This window comes from Carassius auratus, chromosome 28 (genome assembly GCF_003368295.1).
Source record: "Carassius auratus strain Wakin chromosome 28, ASM336829v1, whole genome shotgun sequence".
NCBI lineage: Eukaryota > Metazoa > Chordata > Actinopteri > Cypriniformes > Cyprinidae > Carassius > Carassius auratus.
In genome coordinates, this window is record NC_039270.1 from 16,052,705 (window position 1) to 16,065,922 (window position 13,218).

Below are 13,218 nucleotides of genomic sequence, written 5' to 3' on the forward strand. Positions count from 1 at the left end.
CACACCAAGGAGAGCTAGAGCAGATGTCAAACTCTTCAGGGAATAATGACTTTGGTGTAAAATAAATATATTTAGCATTCCATTAAAGAAAGAAAGTCAGGTTTGTAAAGACATAAGGTGAAATCACACAAAACGGGAACCCTGCTTCTGACATAGAGCTGCAGACTTAAAATGGCAATACTGCTTTATTCAAATGCATAGTTAAATTAGGATGGAGTAGAACATTGAACTTTTCATAATCAAACCAAAAATGTTACCAACGCTACGTTCAAATGCTCATTCATGCATTCCACTGACATATAAAATCCCAGGACCAACAGTGGCAAGATATCAAATTAAATGCATCACAAGTTAAGGACAAGAACTCCAAGGCACTCGGATTGTAGTGAAAAGTTAAAAAGCCTTTATTGCATCACTGGCTTTATACCTTAAAACTCTTTTGGTGAGAGGTAAAAGAGTTTTAACGTATAAAGCCAGTGATGCAATAAAGGCTTTTTAACTTTTCACTACAATTCGAGTGCCTTAGAGTTCTTGTCTTTAACTATATACTATCCCATACAACCAAAGAGCACCGAGATTTCATACCCCATGCAGCACTTCTTGATGCATTCAGTGCTTTGAATCAATACGTCATAAGTTTATTGGAGCACTTTTAGATTAACTCATTCAAAAGAAGTACCTAGTCAAAGAGTTTACGATTTCAGATGCAGCCACTGTAAAAGCCCTGTTTCCAGAGAATATCTATCAACTGGAACAGTAACTCCATCACGCTGACAAACCGTGCAGGGCTGTCCAACAGTTGTGTGAACGGCACTAGCGGACATTGTGACTTGCAAATTATGTCTGGTTGACAGGGAGGTGTGTGTGCTTTGGGGGGGGGGGGATATTGCAGAGCAAAACAGTGTCTCTTGAACCTCGAACAAAAACACTAAGATGAGTCAATTCATATAATTAAGGCATCATTCACAGATATTGTGCTGTCAGATAGGCCATCGTGGGCCAGGATTTGGCTCTCATTATGACGCATTTGGATGTGATCTTTCTCTGACACACAAGCGGCTCACCTGCTTTCCCCCTCTGCTGTGCATAATGTCCAGCTCATTAAAGGCCTGGAGACCGGTCAACCTGAGGAGAGAGAGGGGCCTAATGAGGACTGCGAGCTCCCCCTCGCCCCTCCCTGCCTACACTGACTCCAATTTGGACCCACATGAAAGGCAAGCCAATCTGAGCCACCTAGAAACTTCTTTTCTTGTCTCAGCCCTTTTAGGATATCCCTGGTTTCATGTTATTCTGTTACAGATGGACAAATCCTTGCTCTGCACCATGGAATTAGATGAAATAATGAGTATAAATGGTAGCTTGGATTTACAAAAAGGTTTGTTATAAGCGTCCAGACTAAAGGAAAATATGGGTTGTTTAAGGTTAGGGCTAAAACTTAGCATTTAATATGAAATAACAGAAAGTGTTAAATCTGAATTTATATTTGTAGTTTTTGAGTAAAAAAAAAACAAAATGAAAATATTACATTTGTTTTAATCCTATTCAATTGCAATAAATACCGTTCCAAGCAGCTTTAAGAGTGCATTGGCTTACTCCACTGGCAAAACAAAGAAGAATGACAGTGGCAAAGGAAAACTCCCTAAGAAGTGTACATAAAGAGCAAGAAACATTTGGAGAACAAGATGCTAAGACTTCGATTTTTAAGACAACGTTATTCAATAAAATATACCCAGAAAACCATCTGCTAATAAATATTATGATTCAGACTTTTTTCTTTCTTTCTTTCTTTCTTTCTTTCTTTCTTTCTTTCAAATAAAATAATTTTCATTATTTTTTTATTCAAGAATCAAACTGTTCACAATGTACGTTTATGATTCACAAAAAAAAAAAAAAGAATCAGCTCATACGAGTCACTTATGAATTGGACTACACAGTTTCCTCTGTGATTTTAATTCTCTATTCTCATTCAAGTCAACTGTTTCAGCAATAAAGCTACTCTGTTCACACTGTACTTTTTTGATAAAAAAAACAAACAAACAAAAAAACGACTCATTAGTCATTCGCTTTGGGACAACTCAAAATAGAGATGTTTCTTTCCATTTCACAGTACAAAGTACTTTTTATTGCAACAATACAGACTAAGAACATTTACGACTCAGGATTTCTTTTGCTGGCACTAAAACAACAACAGGTACCAAGAGGGCCACATGAGTTAGTTGAGCAAGATGCAGCGGCAAATGCAGGATGGACAACGCTGAACAAATACATGTTTAAGATACAACTGAAAAATGGCATAGAGATCAGAATTGGAACTGATATCGGGATCATTCACTGGATTTATCAGGAAATGTAATTCGGGGAGGTTGATTGAGGAAGCTGATTGGTTGGAATGTTTACCTCTGGTAATGACTGGTTATATTACCATTTAGGACTGAAGCAAACAGCACTGCATATTCCATTCTATTAATTTAGTAATTAAAGGCGCCTTTATCCAGCTTTTTCTTCGATGCAGAATCAAGCCTATGGGCAAGACTTCCAGTTCATTATCTGCTGTAGGGAAATAAGGAGAAGAATAACAACATGCAGTAAATGGTCAAATTGTTTGCACTGCAAACCAGTGTGTTCATAATTAAGATGCATTCAAGAATGTATTCAAATAATATGGTAAGACAATTACTTTAATAATGATGATGACGATGATTAATATTAGTTTATTTACTGTACGTTATTCTTAAGTTATTGATTCTTGCTTGTGCAGCATTCAGTTGTAATTAACAAAATGGAGAGTTGATTATAATTGGTTGAGGTGTATTCAAAGCCATTGTAAATGACTTTAGAAGCATTCACCTGTGACCTCATTACATCAGTATTACTGCACCACTGCATCTCTGTGTTGCAGTTCATATCAGTATAACTGCAACAATGAAATTGCTTCAACATGTTTTCTGTGAATTTTGTCTAAATGGGAAAGCTAAGCTGAGCTCTGTCATTTTCAAAGGCAAACCAATGAATAACTGAAATGTACACATGGTGATCAGGCTTTGCTTTTATAGTTTGTGAACTTTACCTGATAAAATAACAACATTTACAGCATTTGCATGTATTCATTTATTTAAAACTGTCTATGTGAATACACCCATGGGTCAATGTGGCTACATACAACTGCTAATTCACTATATTTGAAATCTTCACAGTATCTCAGCCATACCCAGAATGCATCTGTCTGCGCAGGCATGTAATGCCCCACTGACAGTGAACCATGAATACAGTGTCAGCTTGAAAAAGCTGCATTTCTATTATCAAGTTGATGCGATAGTAAGCACCTTGAAGGGAAGGGCTGATATGCGACTGCCCCACTATCTGGCTAGATCCTAGCATGTGCAGGACACAGCAGAAATCTCAGAGTGTGAAATCAGTCACCTATCTCCAAAATACAAACTCTCCGTCTTCGCCTGCCTCTTCATTCACAGGGGCCTTCTGTCAATGGAGCCCACAAAAGGTTCTGCTTAACGGCTCGCACGAGTCCATCTGCAGTATTTATTACCTCAATGCTCAAGGTATATTTCCCGCAGTATATACCTTTCTGCCGCAGCAGTCTGGTCTGATTAAATCAATATCTTTTTCTTCACAGACATTAAAAACCAGACAGGAGAGAGACTGCTGATCCTGCTCTGCCTTATCAACACAAACGCCCCTGAGAAAGAAAAGAGAAACCATCATTTTTACAACACTCACGCCGATGCTCATGTCAGGTTTTTCTTTTTATCCTCGAATCCACAGATTTGTTCTCTCGCAAAGATGCCTGTGAAAAGCCACCTCCTGGCCATCACTGATGACAGAACGTCGGAGGTGCGTTAGATCCATAAGCATGGCCCGTTGAAATGCCCCCTCCACCTTTGAGGGTGTGGGCAGGCCGCTGAGCGCGCACCGCAATTACGTACTGCTAATTGAAAATGTTAATCTTGTCACATTCAGGGGCAGACAGGGTTAAAATGGTAAAACTGCAATTCACTTAAGGCCATATCTCTCGTCGAAATGAACTGGATGATTAATCCTTTATATTCTTCAGGGATTCAGGGAATATCAGCAATTAAATTAACGACTACAAAGTGTACGCTCCAAGACGGGGAAAAAAATCGTGAAAGACACACACTCATTTTTCCAAGTTGTTGCCTTAATTGTCTCTTCACTACCCGTGTTGCTCCCTGTCGTTACAGAAGCACCCCCATTACAAAACAAACCCACGAGATACATTAGCATTGAGCTATGTTGAAATATAAAATGATTGCCGTGGTTAAAATGCATTTGTCAATTTAAAATCCTTCCATCTATCTATCACTTATTGATCATTTACTCACCTTTTATATCATACCAAATGTATATGACTGGGCAGTGATGGGTAATTTGATAATTTTTTAGAGTATAGTTACAAGCTGAGGTCTCTATACATTACAGCAGCATTACACTGATTGTTAAAAGGCATCACACGATCTTTCGAGTGCCAGTGGATTAGAGATCTGCTCCCGCGAGACCTGACGCAAACAGAGTGCGGAGCGGGACAAGATGGGCGAGGGCTGGTGTGGGCGGCAAGGCCCTTGTATTTGTGCAGGATGCGGGAGAATAAAATGAATCTTGGAACTCCCGCAGAATAGAAATATCTAAACATAAAATATCTAAAACAAATAAACTGATATTCATCTATTGCACAAAAGCAACAAGAACTAATATACACTCTGCCATGCAAACCATGTACGCAGCAGCCTATGCTTGCTTTAGTCAAAAATAACAAGTGTTCTGTGCATGTTGATGCTTGGATTTCATGTAAATTTCATGGATGAGTTCATTGATAAAAAGTAACGTTTACTAGTAATGTAACTAATTACTTTTGAAATAAAGTAATCAGAACAGTAACGTCATTACTTTTAAAAGTTGTAATCTGTAATTTGATTACATTTTCAGAGTGAACACTGTGACTGGGTAACATTTTAAAAAAATATTAGTTAACACAAATTAACAACAACAAAACTTCTAAAGAATTTATTAATCTTAGCTCATGTTAATTTAAAAATTAATCACAAGTTTAAAATCACAGTTATATCTGTTAATGATACTTAATGAACCTGAGCTAACATGACCCTTAATGAACAAATGTTCCAGGTAACAAATTAAACATTTATAAATACTGCAACAAATACCGCATTCGGGGTATTTCTGTAAAGTGTTATCGACCTTCTTTTTTTCTGCTAGACACAAAAAGGGGGATTTCAAAGAATATCTTAGCCACTCTTTTGAGTATTATGAAAGTAAATGAGAATTGTGACTGTCAAGCTTTAAAAAGACAAAATGAGCTTTGTATCAAAAAATTAGTTTTAAGTTAATCACTACTAATTTTCAGGGAATAATTTCAATTTCACACAAAGCAATTATTTGACTTTTGCAGATTTGGAAAAAGTTTTTAAAACTACTTATTTATTTTGGAGCTTGACAACCCCAGTCCTCATTCACTTTAATTAGACCGAAAAGAGCAGCTAGGGAACAACATGAGGGTGAATAAACGATGACAGAATTCTCATTTTTGGCTGAACTAACCCTTCAACATCAAGTGGACTGCACCATGTCCCCATTTGTTCAAACACATAACATCATTAGCCCAATCATGTTTTTCCCCTCTTCTTCCTCTCGTTCTCTCTTCCCCACTTTCCCCCCTCCTAGTCAAGAGGAAACATTAAATATCAACTAGGTCAACTGAACTAGTGTGGGCACCAGAGGCGAGAACACTGCATTTGGTCTGACCAGAGCTGATATTTGTAGATAAATACCACATCCCCAGAGGTTCTCCTACAGTGAATTATTAGCAAAGCTTCATTGATCTCTCTCAAAATGGCAATAATCTCCAGTTTCATCCGGGCCTTTACTAGGGCTTCAAAGTGCATTACGCTGCCTGGCTGCAATTGTTATCACAAAGGTGTTTTCCTGGCCTGGCCGTTTTTTTTTTTTTTTTCAGAGAGTGCAAAAAAGTGTAAGACGCTAAAGTGATTTTCTTTCTCTCTGTGGTATGTGCTGCTGGTGTATTGTATTTTATAGCAAGCAATAAAAATCTCCACTACTGTAAAGCTCTAGACCCATATGTGTATGGGCCCAATGCTTTTATGGTAATGAATATACTTATGTAATAAAAGCTGTTTTTGAAAGAGCTTGTAGTGCTTTCACATTTTTGTTTTATCTGGCAGGAAATTTCATTAGAAGGGTAATGATTTCAGTATATCTATAACAAAGCAGACAATCTCGCAAAATGTCATTGATCTGGGCAAAGTCATCTTAAAATTTCCTCATATTCTTTCTTTGCATTTATGGTTTCATCCCGGTGAGGTTTTCATATATACATGTATTCTATTTTATAAATCAGATTAAAACTGTCACGGCCACATCACAACCAGGAGAAGAAGAAGAAGAAAAAAAAAAAACAGACACGGTGGAATCAGATGAAAGGTTTCGATGTCCAATGGGGAATAAAAAAGTTTTGGATTTTGAGCAGTGTAACATTAAAGCATCCGAGTCCTGGTTTGATATCTGTCATAGGCTGCTCTGTCATTACAATGATGCCACTTTGATATGTTGCCATCTGTAAAGAACAGCCACCTGTCTCCATCAATCATCATAACAGACCGATGAAAAAAGCCACAAACTCTCATTTCATGACAGCAGATAATGACCAATACAATTGTGCTTTCAGTATTTGTGAATAAACAGGTAATGACATGGCAGGTCATTTAAATCTGTCCGTGTGCGCTTGTAATCTAATACCAAACAATGGCGAGTAAACCTCAGAGTCAATACCCTGGTGCGCAGGATGAGTTTCGGAAGGAACTGGGTTTGGGAAGTGAGTTAATTGAGACCAACTTAATTCAAAGGGGATGTCTAATGCGATTTCATGCATTCTGACTTATTTACACTGCTAAAGAGTTAGATTCTCATGCTAAACATGACCAAAGCGTTAAAAACACGAGTATTTCTGTGTGAAGTTTATTTTCAAATATGGCCCTGTATGATGTCATAAAGGGTGGAATTCCATGTATGGGCACTTCTCCAGAAGAGGTGCGGGGTGCGTTTCAACAACTAGCTAGTCACGGCTGTTTCCCGGACACGATCGTATCTCCGTCATTTGAACCACTTCAAGTTCAACAACATAAGGCCAATGACGTCACACACATGTGGTGGAGTAATAACTTCTGTTAATTTACCTGATTAATTTAACTGATTAGATATCTTTAAGATGCTGCTGTATTGAACATGGCACCTGATGACTAATTTATTACTATTTTATTGTGTCCTTTTTATTATTTTGATTACTTATTGATTACGGGTTGCTCCGGGATTCCCGGGACTTATTGAGGATGCACTAAAATATATAGATTAAAATTTATATGGAATATAAATTATATATTTATATGGAATATATAGATTGTATTGCATGTTAGATTGCTTTTTACGTGTGCTTGTGACTCTATAGTTCCACCTACGGCACGCCAACAGAAGCTCAACGTTTACAGCTGTCTATTTAATTTATAAATCTGATAACCCTAAAAGACACTTCTGAAGGTATTAAGCATGTGATGCTACACTATACTGTATGTACTCAAGATTAACATGAGATTGGCAGAAACTGTGTGAGTTATGTCCACTTTACTTAGAACTAAAATAAATGAAACTAAATTATTTTCACTGTAGTTTATCTGCACAGTTGCTGATAACACCTTATTTGAATGTTTAAAAAGTGGAAAAGGTTAGATAGATGACAACACATTCTAGAACCAAACTTACTCCCTTAAATTTATAGTACTAGACAGACATTCAGTAGTACGTGCTGGGATAGCAGTCAGGAATCGCCTGTCCCTCTCTCACACGAATGGGGCTGGTGAGTATAACTCAGTAGAATATAATGAAATATAGAACCACTTCTCGTCACAGGTCAGCAACCAAGCCTGCTCGGGGACTGGCATTCCAAATGTCAAAGCCATTCATTATGAAAATGCTATGCATTGATTTGTCATACATTGTAAAACTCTATCAGAAGGGCAATTTTTAAATCTTTGCAGCAATGCCTCAACGGCTATGGCATTAGCATTAATGCTATTCAATCGCTCTTGGTTTTCAGAGCAACTTGCCCAAGCCCTCTGAAACCAGAGACATGTTAAGCACTTCAGCACAGTCAATGAAATAAAATAAGACAGGATTGAGTATATTAGATAGGAATTATGATATATAAGCTGCGCTCTACTGCAAGACAGCTAATTAAATAAGAACATATTTGATAGCAACTGACAGTGCAGCGTTCTCACCCAGGTCCCATCATTACTGTCAGAGAGAAAGAGGGAATTAGAAGGTGTATAAATACCATATGGTGTGTGCTGAATTGTCTTGCATTAATGTCAATTATATCCCCTGCGAATACATCAAATGTTCTTAATCCTCATTTTTATCTGTTACCCAGCTACATGCATATTCATCTAACGACACATGTAATGCATAAACTCTATATACGTACATACACACTGTTTAGTACAAGGATGCACTACAAAATAAATAAATGAACAAGCAAACAAACACACTGATGTTTATACAAATCTCTTCAACTCTCATGCAAAACAAAGATATTATGGAAAGAAACAATATTGTAATATTTAGATTCAATATCCTTCTTTAAACATTTATCTTATTGGCCAATTTCTCACTGTCTCCTCTCTTACTGATTCTGGTCATGGCAGTTCTGTTTCTCAGCTTATTTGGGGTTCAAAACACTTAATATTTAGCAATATTATCATTTTGATGGCACTGACACTATCAGATGAGAACAGAACTAAACATTGAGACTATTGTCTTCTGTAGATCTGCTTTATAGTTTAATCAAATTAATTTATTATTGATTAATTTTGCAACATCAAAACTTGTAAAAACAATAGTAATTTCTATATTAAATAATTTTGTTCAGGCAAAAAAAAAAAAAAAAGAAAAAAAAAAGTAAATCGTAGTAAAAAGTAGTCTGTTTTATTCAAACAATTATGAAAATTTGTGGATTTAGATACAGAAGCACTTTGCCTGTTGAATATTAAAAACAAATGAACAAAAAATCTGGATCTCCATGTCTGCCGTGCAAATCAACTGCTCATCTCTAGACTGGATCTCATCTCTCCACTTTCACTAATTGCAGATTCAATTACAGGTGCTTCTCAATAATCAGAATGATTATTGAGTTCATTTATTTTAGTAATTCAACTCAAATTGTGAAACTCATGTATTAAATATATTCAATGCACACAGTCTGAAGTAGTTTAAGTCTTTGGTTCTTTTAATTGTGATGATTTTGGCTTCCATTTAACAAAAACCCACCAATTCACAATCTCAGCGAATTAGAATATGGTGACATGCAAATCAGCTAATCAATTCAAAACACCTGCAAAGATTTCCTGAGCCTTCAAAATGGTATCTCAGTTTGGTTCACTAAGCTACACAATCACGGGGAAGACTGCTGATCTGACATTTGTCCAGAAAACAATCATTGACACCCTTCACAAGGAAGGTAAGCCACAAACATTCATTGCCAAAGAAGCTGGCTGTTCACAGAGTGCTGTATCCAAGCATGTTAACAGAGAGTCCTTATGAGGATTGTCAAGCAAAATCGATTCAAGAATTTGAGTGGACTTCACAAGGAATGGACTGAGGCTCAAGGCATCAAGAGCCACCACACACAGACGTGTCAAGGAATTTGCTGAAACACAGACAACGTCAGAGGCGTCTTACCTGGGCTAAGGAGAAGAAGAACTGGACTGTTGCCCAGTGGTCCATAGTCCTCTTTTCAGATGAGAGCAAGTTTTGTATTTCATTTGGAAACCAAGATCATAGCGTGGAGGAAGGGTGGAGAAGCTCATAGCCCAAGTTGCTTGAAGTCCAGTGTTAGTTTCCACAGTCTGTGATGATTTGTGGTGCAATGTCATCTGCTGGTGTTGGTCCATTGTGTTTTTTGAAAACCAAAGTCACTGCAGCCGTTTACCAACAAACGTTGGAGCACTTCATGCTTCCTTCTGCTTTTTGAAGATGCTGATTTTATTTTCCAGCAGGATTTGGCACCTGCCCACACTGCCAAAAGTTGGTTAAATGACCATGGTGTTCACTCTAGGGTTCAGGTCTGGTGTGTTTGCTGGCCAGTCAAGCACACCAGACCTGAACCCTAGAGTGAATCTATGGGCTATTGTCAAGAGGAAAATGAGAAAAAAAGAAACCAAAAAATGCCGATGAGCTGAAGGCCACTGTCAAAGAAACCTGGACTTTCATAGCACCTCAGCAGTGCCACAAACTGATCATCTCCATGCACCGCCGAACATGTACAGTAAATGAACATACTTTCCAGAAGGCCAACAATTCACTGAAATATGTTTTTACATTTTTTTTGGTCTTATGAACCATTCACGATCATTTGCTGAGATCCTGAATTGGTGGGTTTTTGTTAAATGTGAGCAAAAATCATTACAATTAAAAGAACCAAAGACTAAAACTACTTCAGTCTGTGTGCATTAAATCTATTTAATACACGGGTTTCACAATTTTAGTTGAATTACTGAAATAAATTAACTTTTCCACGACATTCTAATTTATGCACCTGTATTATATTTTTCAGTATTAACATTTTTATTCTCAGATTTTTTTTGGGGGGATCAAACTGTAACACCGTGTGTCCCAATCAGATGTAACGTTGTGCGACGTGATAAAACATTTTTTCGTTACACATCACTGTATCGTCATGAGCCACATGGTTTAATTTATTTTTTGTGTGTGTTTTAGCCGTGATTCCCATTCACCTCCATTATAAGAATGACAGTCTACAACGGTTTGTGTTACAAATGAAACAGAATTTGGATTTGTCTTGATAAAGTTTGCATCATTGATACTGCTACTTTCATTTTACAACTGATTTGAAACAATCTATATTCTATAAAGCACTATACAAAACAGCTGACTTTACTTTGGTCACTATGAATAGTTGTTTTATGGAAAAGAGCTTCAAAAATGCTCCTTTTGAATTCATCCATATATATACAGATTTGCAATGACATAAGGATGAACATGTTACAGTGCCACACCTTAACTATTTCTTATAATTGTCTCATTAGGGACATTTTATTCATGTATTATCCATCACATAATGGCTATATAATAAATGGTTAAAGTGGGACACTTCAAAAAAGAATGGGCCATAAGATGGTAAGATTCTTGCTTTGCAAGTTTTGAGTTTTCCAATACTGGTGTCACAAAGTTAAGTCGCAATATGTGCCTCCTACACACGGCATGGCCCTGTGGCTCCTCTATTGGTTATCATGGAGGGCAGCCTTTATCAATCAATTGAATAAACTGCTTTCATAGCATCTATTGAAAGACAACTCTGACAAGGGGCTATAGAAGTGCCTCCACAGCAGTTTTTCCAGCAGTAGGGGGGAGTAAATAGTAAGAAAGGCAATAACATCAGCCTGGACAGCAGCACAACTCTGACACTGCGGTTTGCTTCAGTCTTTTCTCTACCTCAGTGATTCATTCCTCATCCTGATGGGCTCTTATTGACAGCAGTGCATAAAAGTGGACCACTGCTTCTTTTAACTTCTTTTTTTATTTGTATTTCATTAATTTTTTTACAGACGCAGCATTGATAGAACACATGGGGCCTATATTGCAATTAATACTGTATCACCACGCCTGAAATATTTGGATGTGGTACAATGTGCCGATGCTGTGTTAAATTGTGTTGAGATGAAAACCCTGCGGCTGAAAAAGTAACCCACACAATTAATTCCAGTTTACAGCCATATGATCTATGACGAAACTAGTACTGAAGGGTTGATAGAGAGAGAGCCTGAACTGGATTGTCAAATGGCCACCGGAGGCCTCTTAAAAAGAACAACATGTCATATTCATAGCTTTATACTACACGTTTCGGCAATATTAGGCCTCTGGACATCATTCTGTTTTTATTATGTAAATCAATTTAGAGTTGTTCTCTGAAAGTAGTAATGTATGTATGCATTGATTTATAGATCTAATTATTAATTATTAAATTTTATTTAGTGAAATGCAGAACAGGTTATCACCCATCGGTACTGTTCAAATGAACCAGCAATTTCTTGTCATAAGCTACCACAACTATGCAAATTAAATATTTAGCAAGAACTGTATACTTTTATACAGCACAGTCATTTTCTGCATCTCCTGGGAAATTTCATCCTTGAATCTTTTCTGCGAAGCATATTCCTTCCAGACCACCCATGTTCCAATTAAACATTCAATATTCATTTTCTTAATATAGAATTTCAGTTTGCCGTAGCTGCATGACTATGTAACTGGAGACTGTCTCGTATGTTTATCAAGTCTTTTGATTCTGAGCTCTTCTCACTACTGATGCATGTTTTTTTTACTTTAATAATTAACATTATAAGGATACGTCTGCACTTAAAAATAAATAACATTATGCAATCCCGCTTACATAGCAATTTTTAATAACACAAGAAAACGAATTAGTATTAGTAGTAGTAGTAGTATTATAAGAAAATGCATTGTTATTATTAATAATAATAACAACATCAATACATTGTTATAATTATTAATTGTATATTGTTATTAAAATAATAATCATCATCATCATCATCATGATGACTAAATTAAATAATAATAAGATCTAACATTTACAAAATTATACATTTGTTGTTATTTTTGTTATTATTATTATCATATTGTTTCTGTTATTTTATGAATCAAAATGGCATTTTCATTGCTAGTGAAAATACAAAATCAAACATGAATCTTCATGAAAAAAAAGAAAGAAAGAAAGGGAAAAAAAAACTCCAGCTGCCACATTATGTAAAGGATAAACTGGTTCCTTATTTCTATTTTCACTTGAACTGCCCATCAGATTAAGATTTGTTAAAATGAGATTAATTTCCTGATAAACCCTCACAGTGAAGTCTTCAGGGTGCTTTAAATTTATTCCATGGGCAATTAAGTGCAGCGAAATTTCCTCAGCTAGGACTGATTCTGAGTGATAATGGCAGGTGAAGAGACAGATAATGAGCAGGCCAAGACACACGTGCTTACAGCTCTCTAAAATGACTTCCTGTGCTTTAACCCTGCGGTTATGAATCAACGTGTCACGCACCGCTTCTCTGACACTCTCTACTC

General features: G+C 36.7%; 1 protein-coding gene across 3 annotated transcripts in view; it reads right to left on the reverse strand.

Annotated features, from left to right (window-relative positions):
* The window catches only part of LOC113046992 (RNA binding protein fox-1 homolog 1), a 271,768-nt gene that overhangs the window by 138,667 nt on the left and 119,883 nt on the right, over nucleotides 1–13,218 (reverse strand). The gene's annotated exons all lie outside the window — the stretch shown is intronic.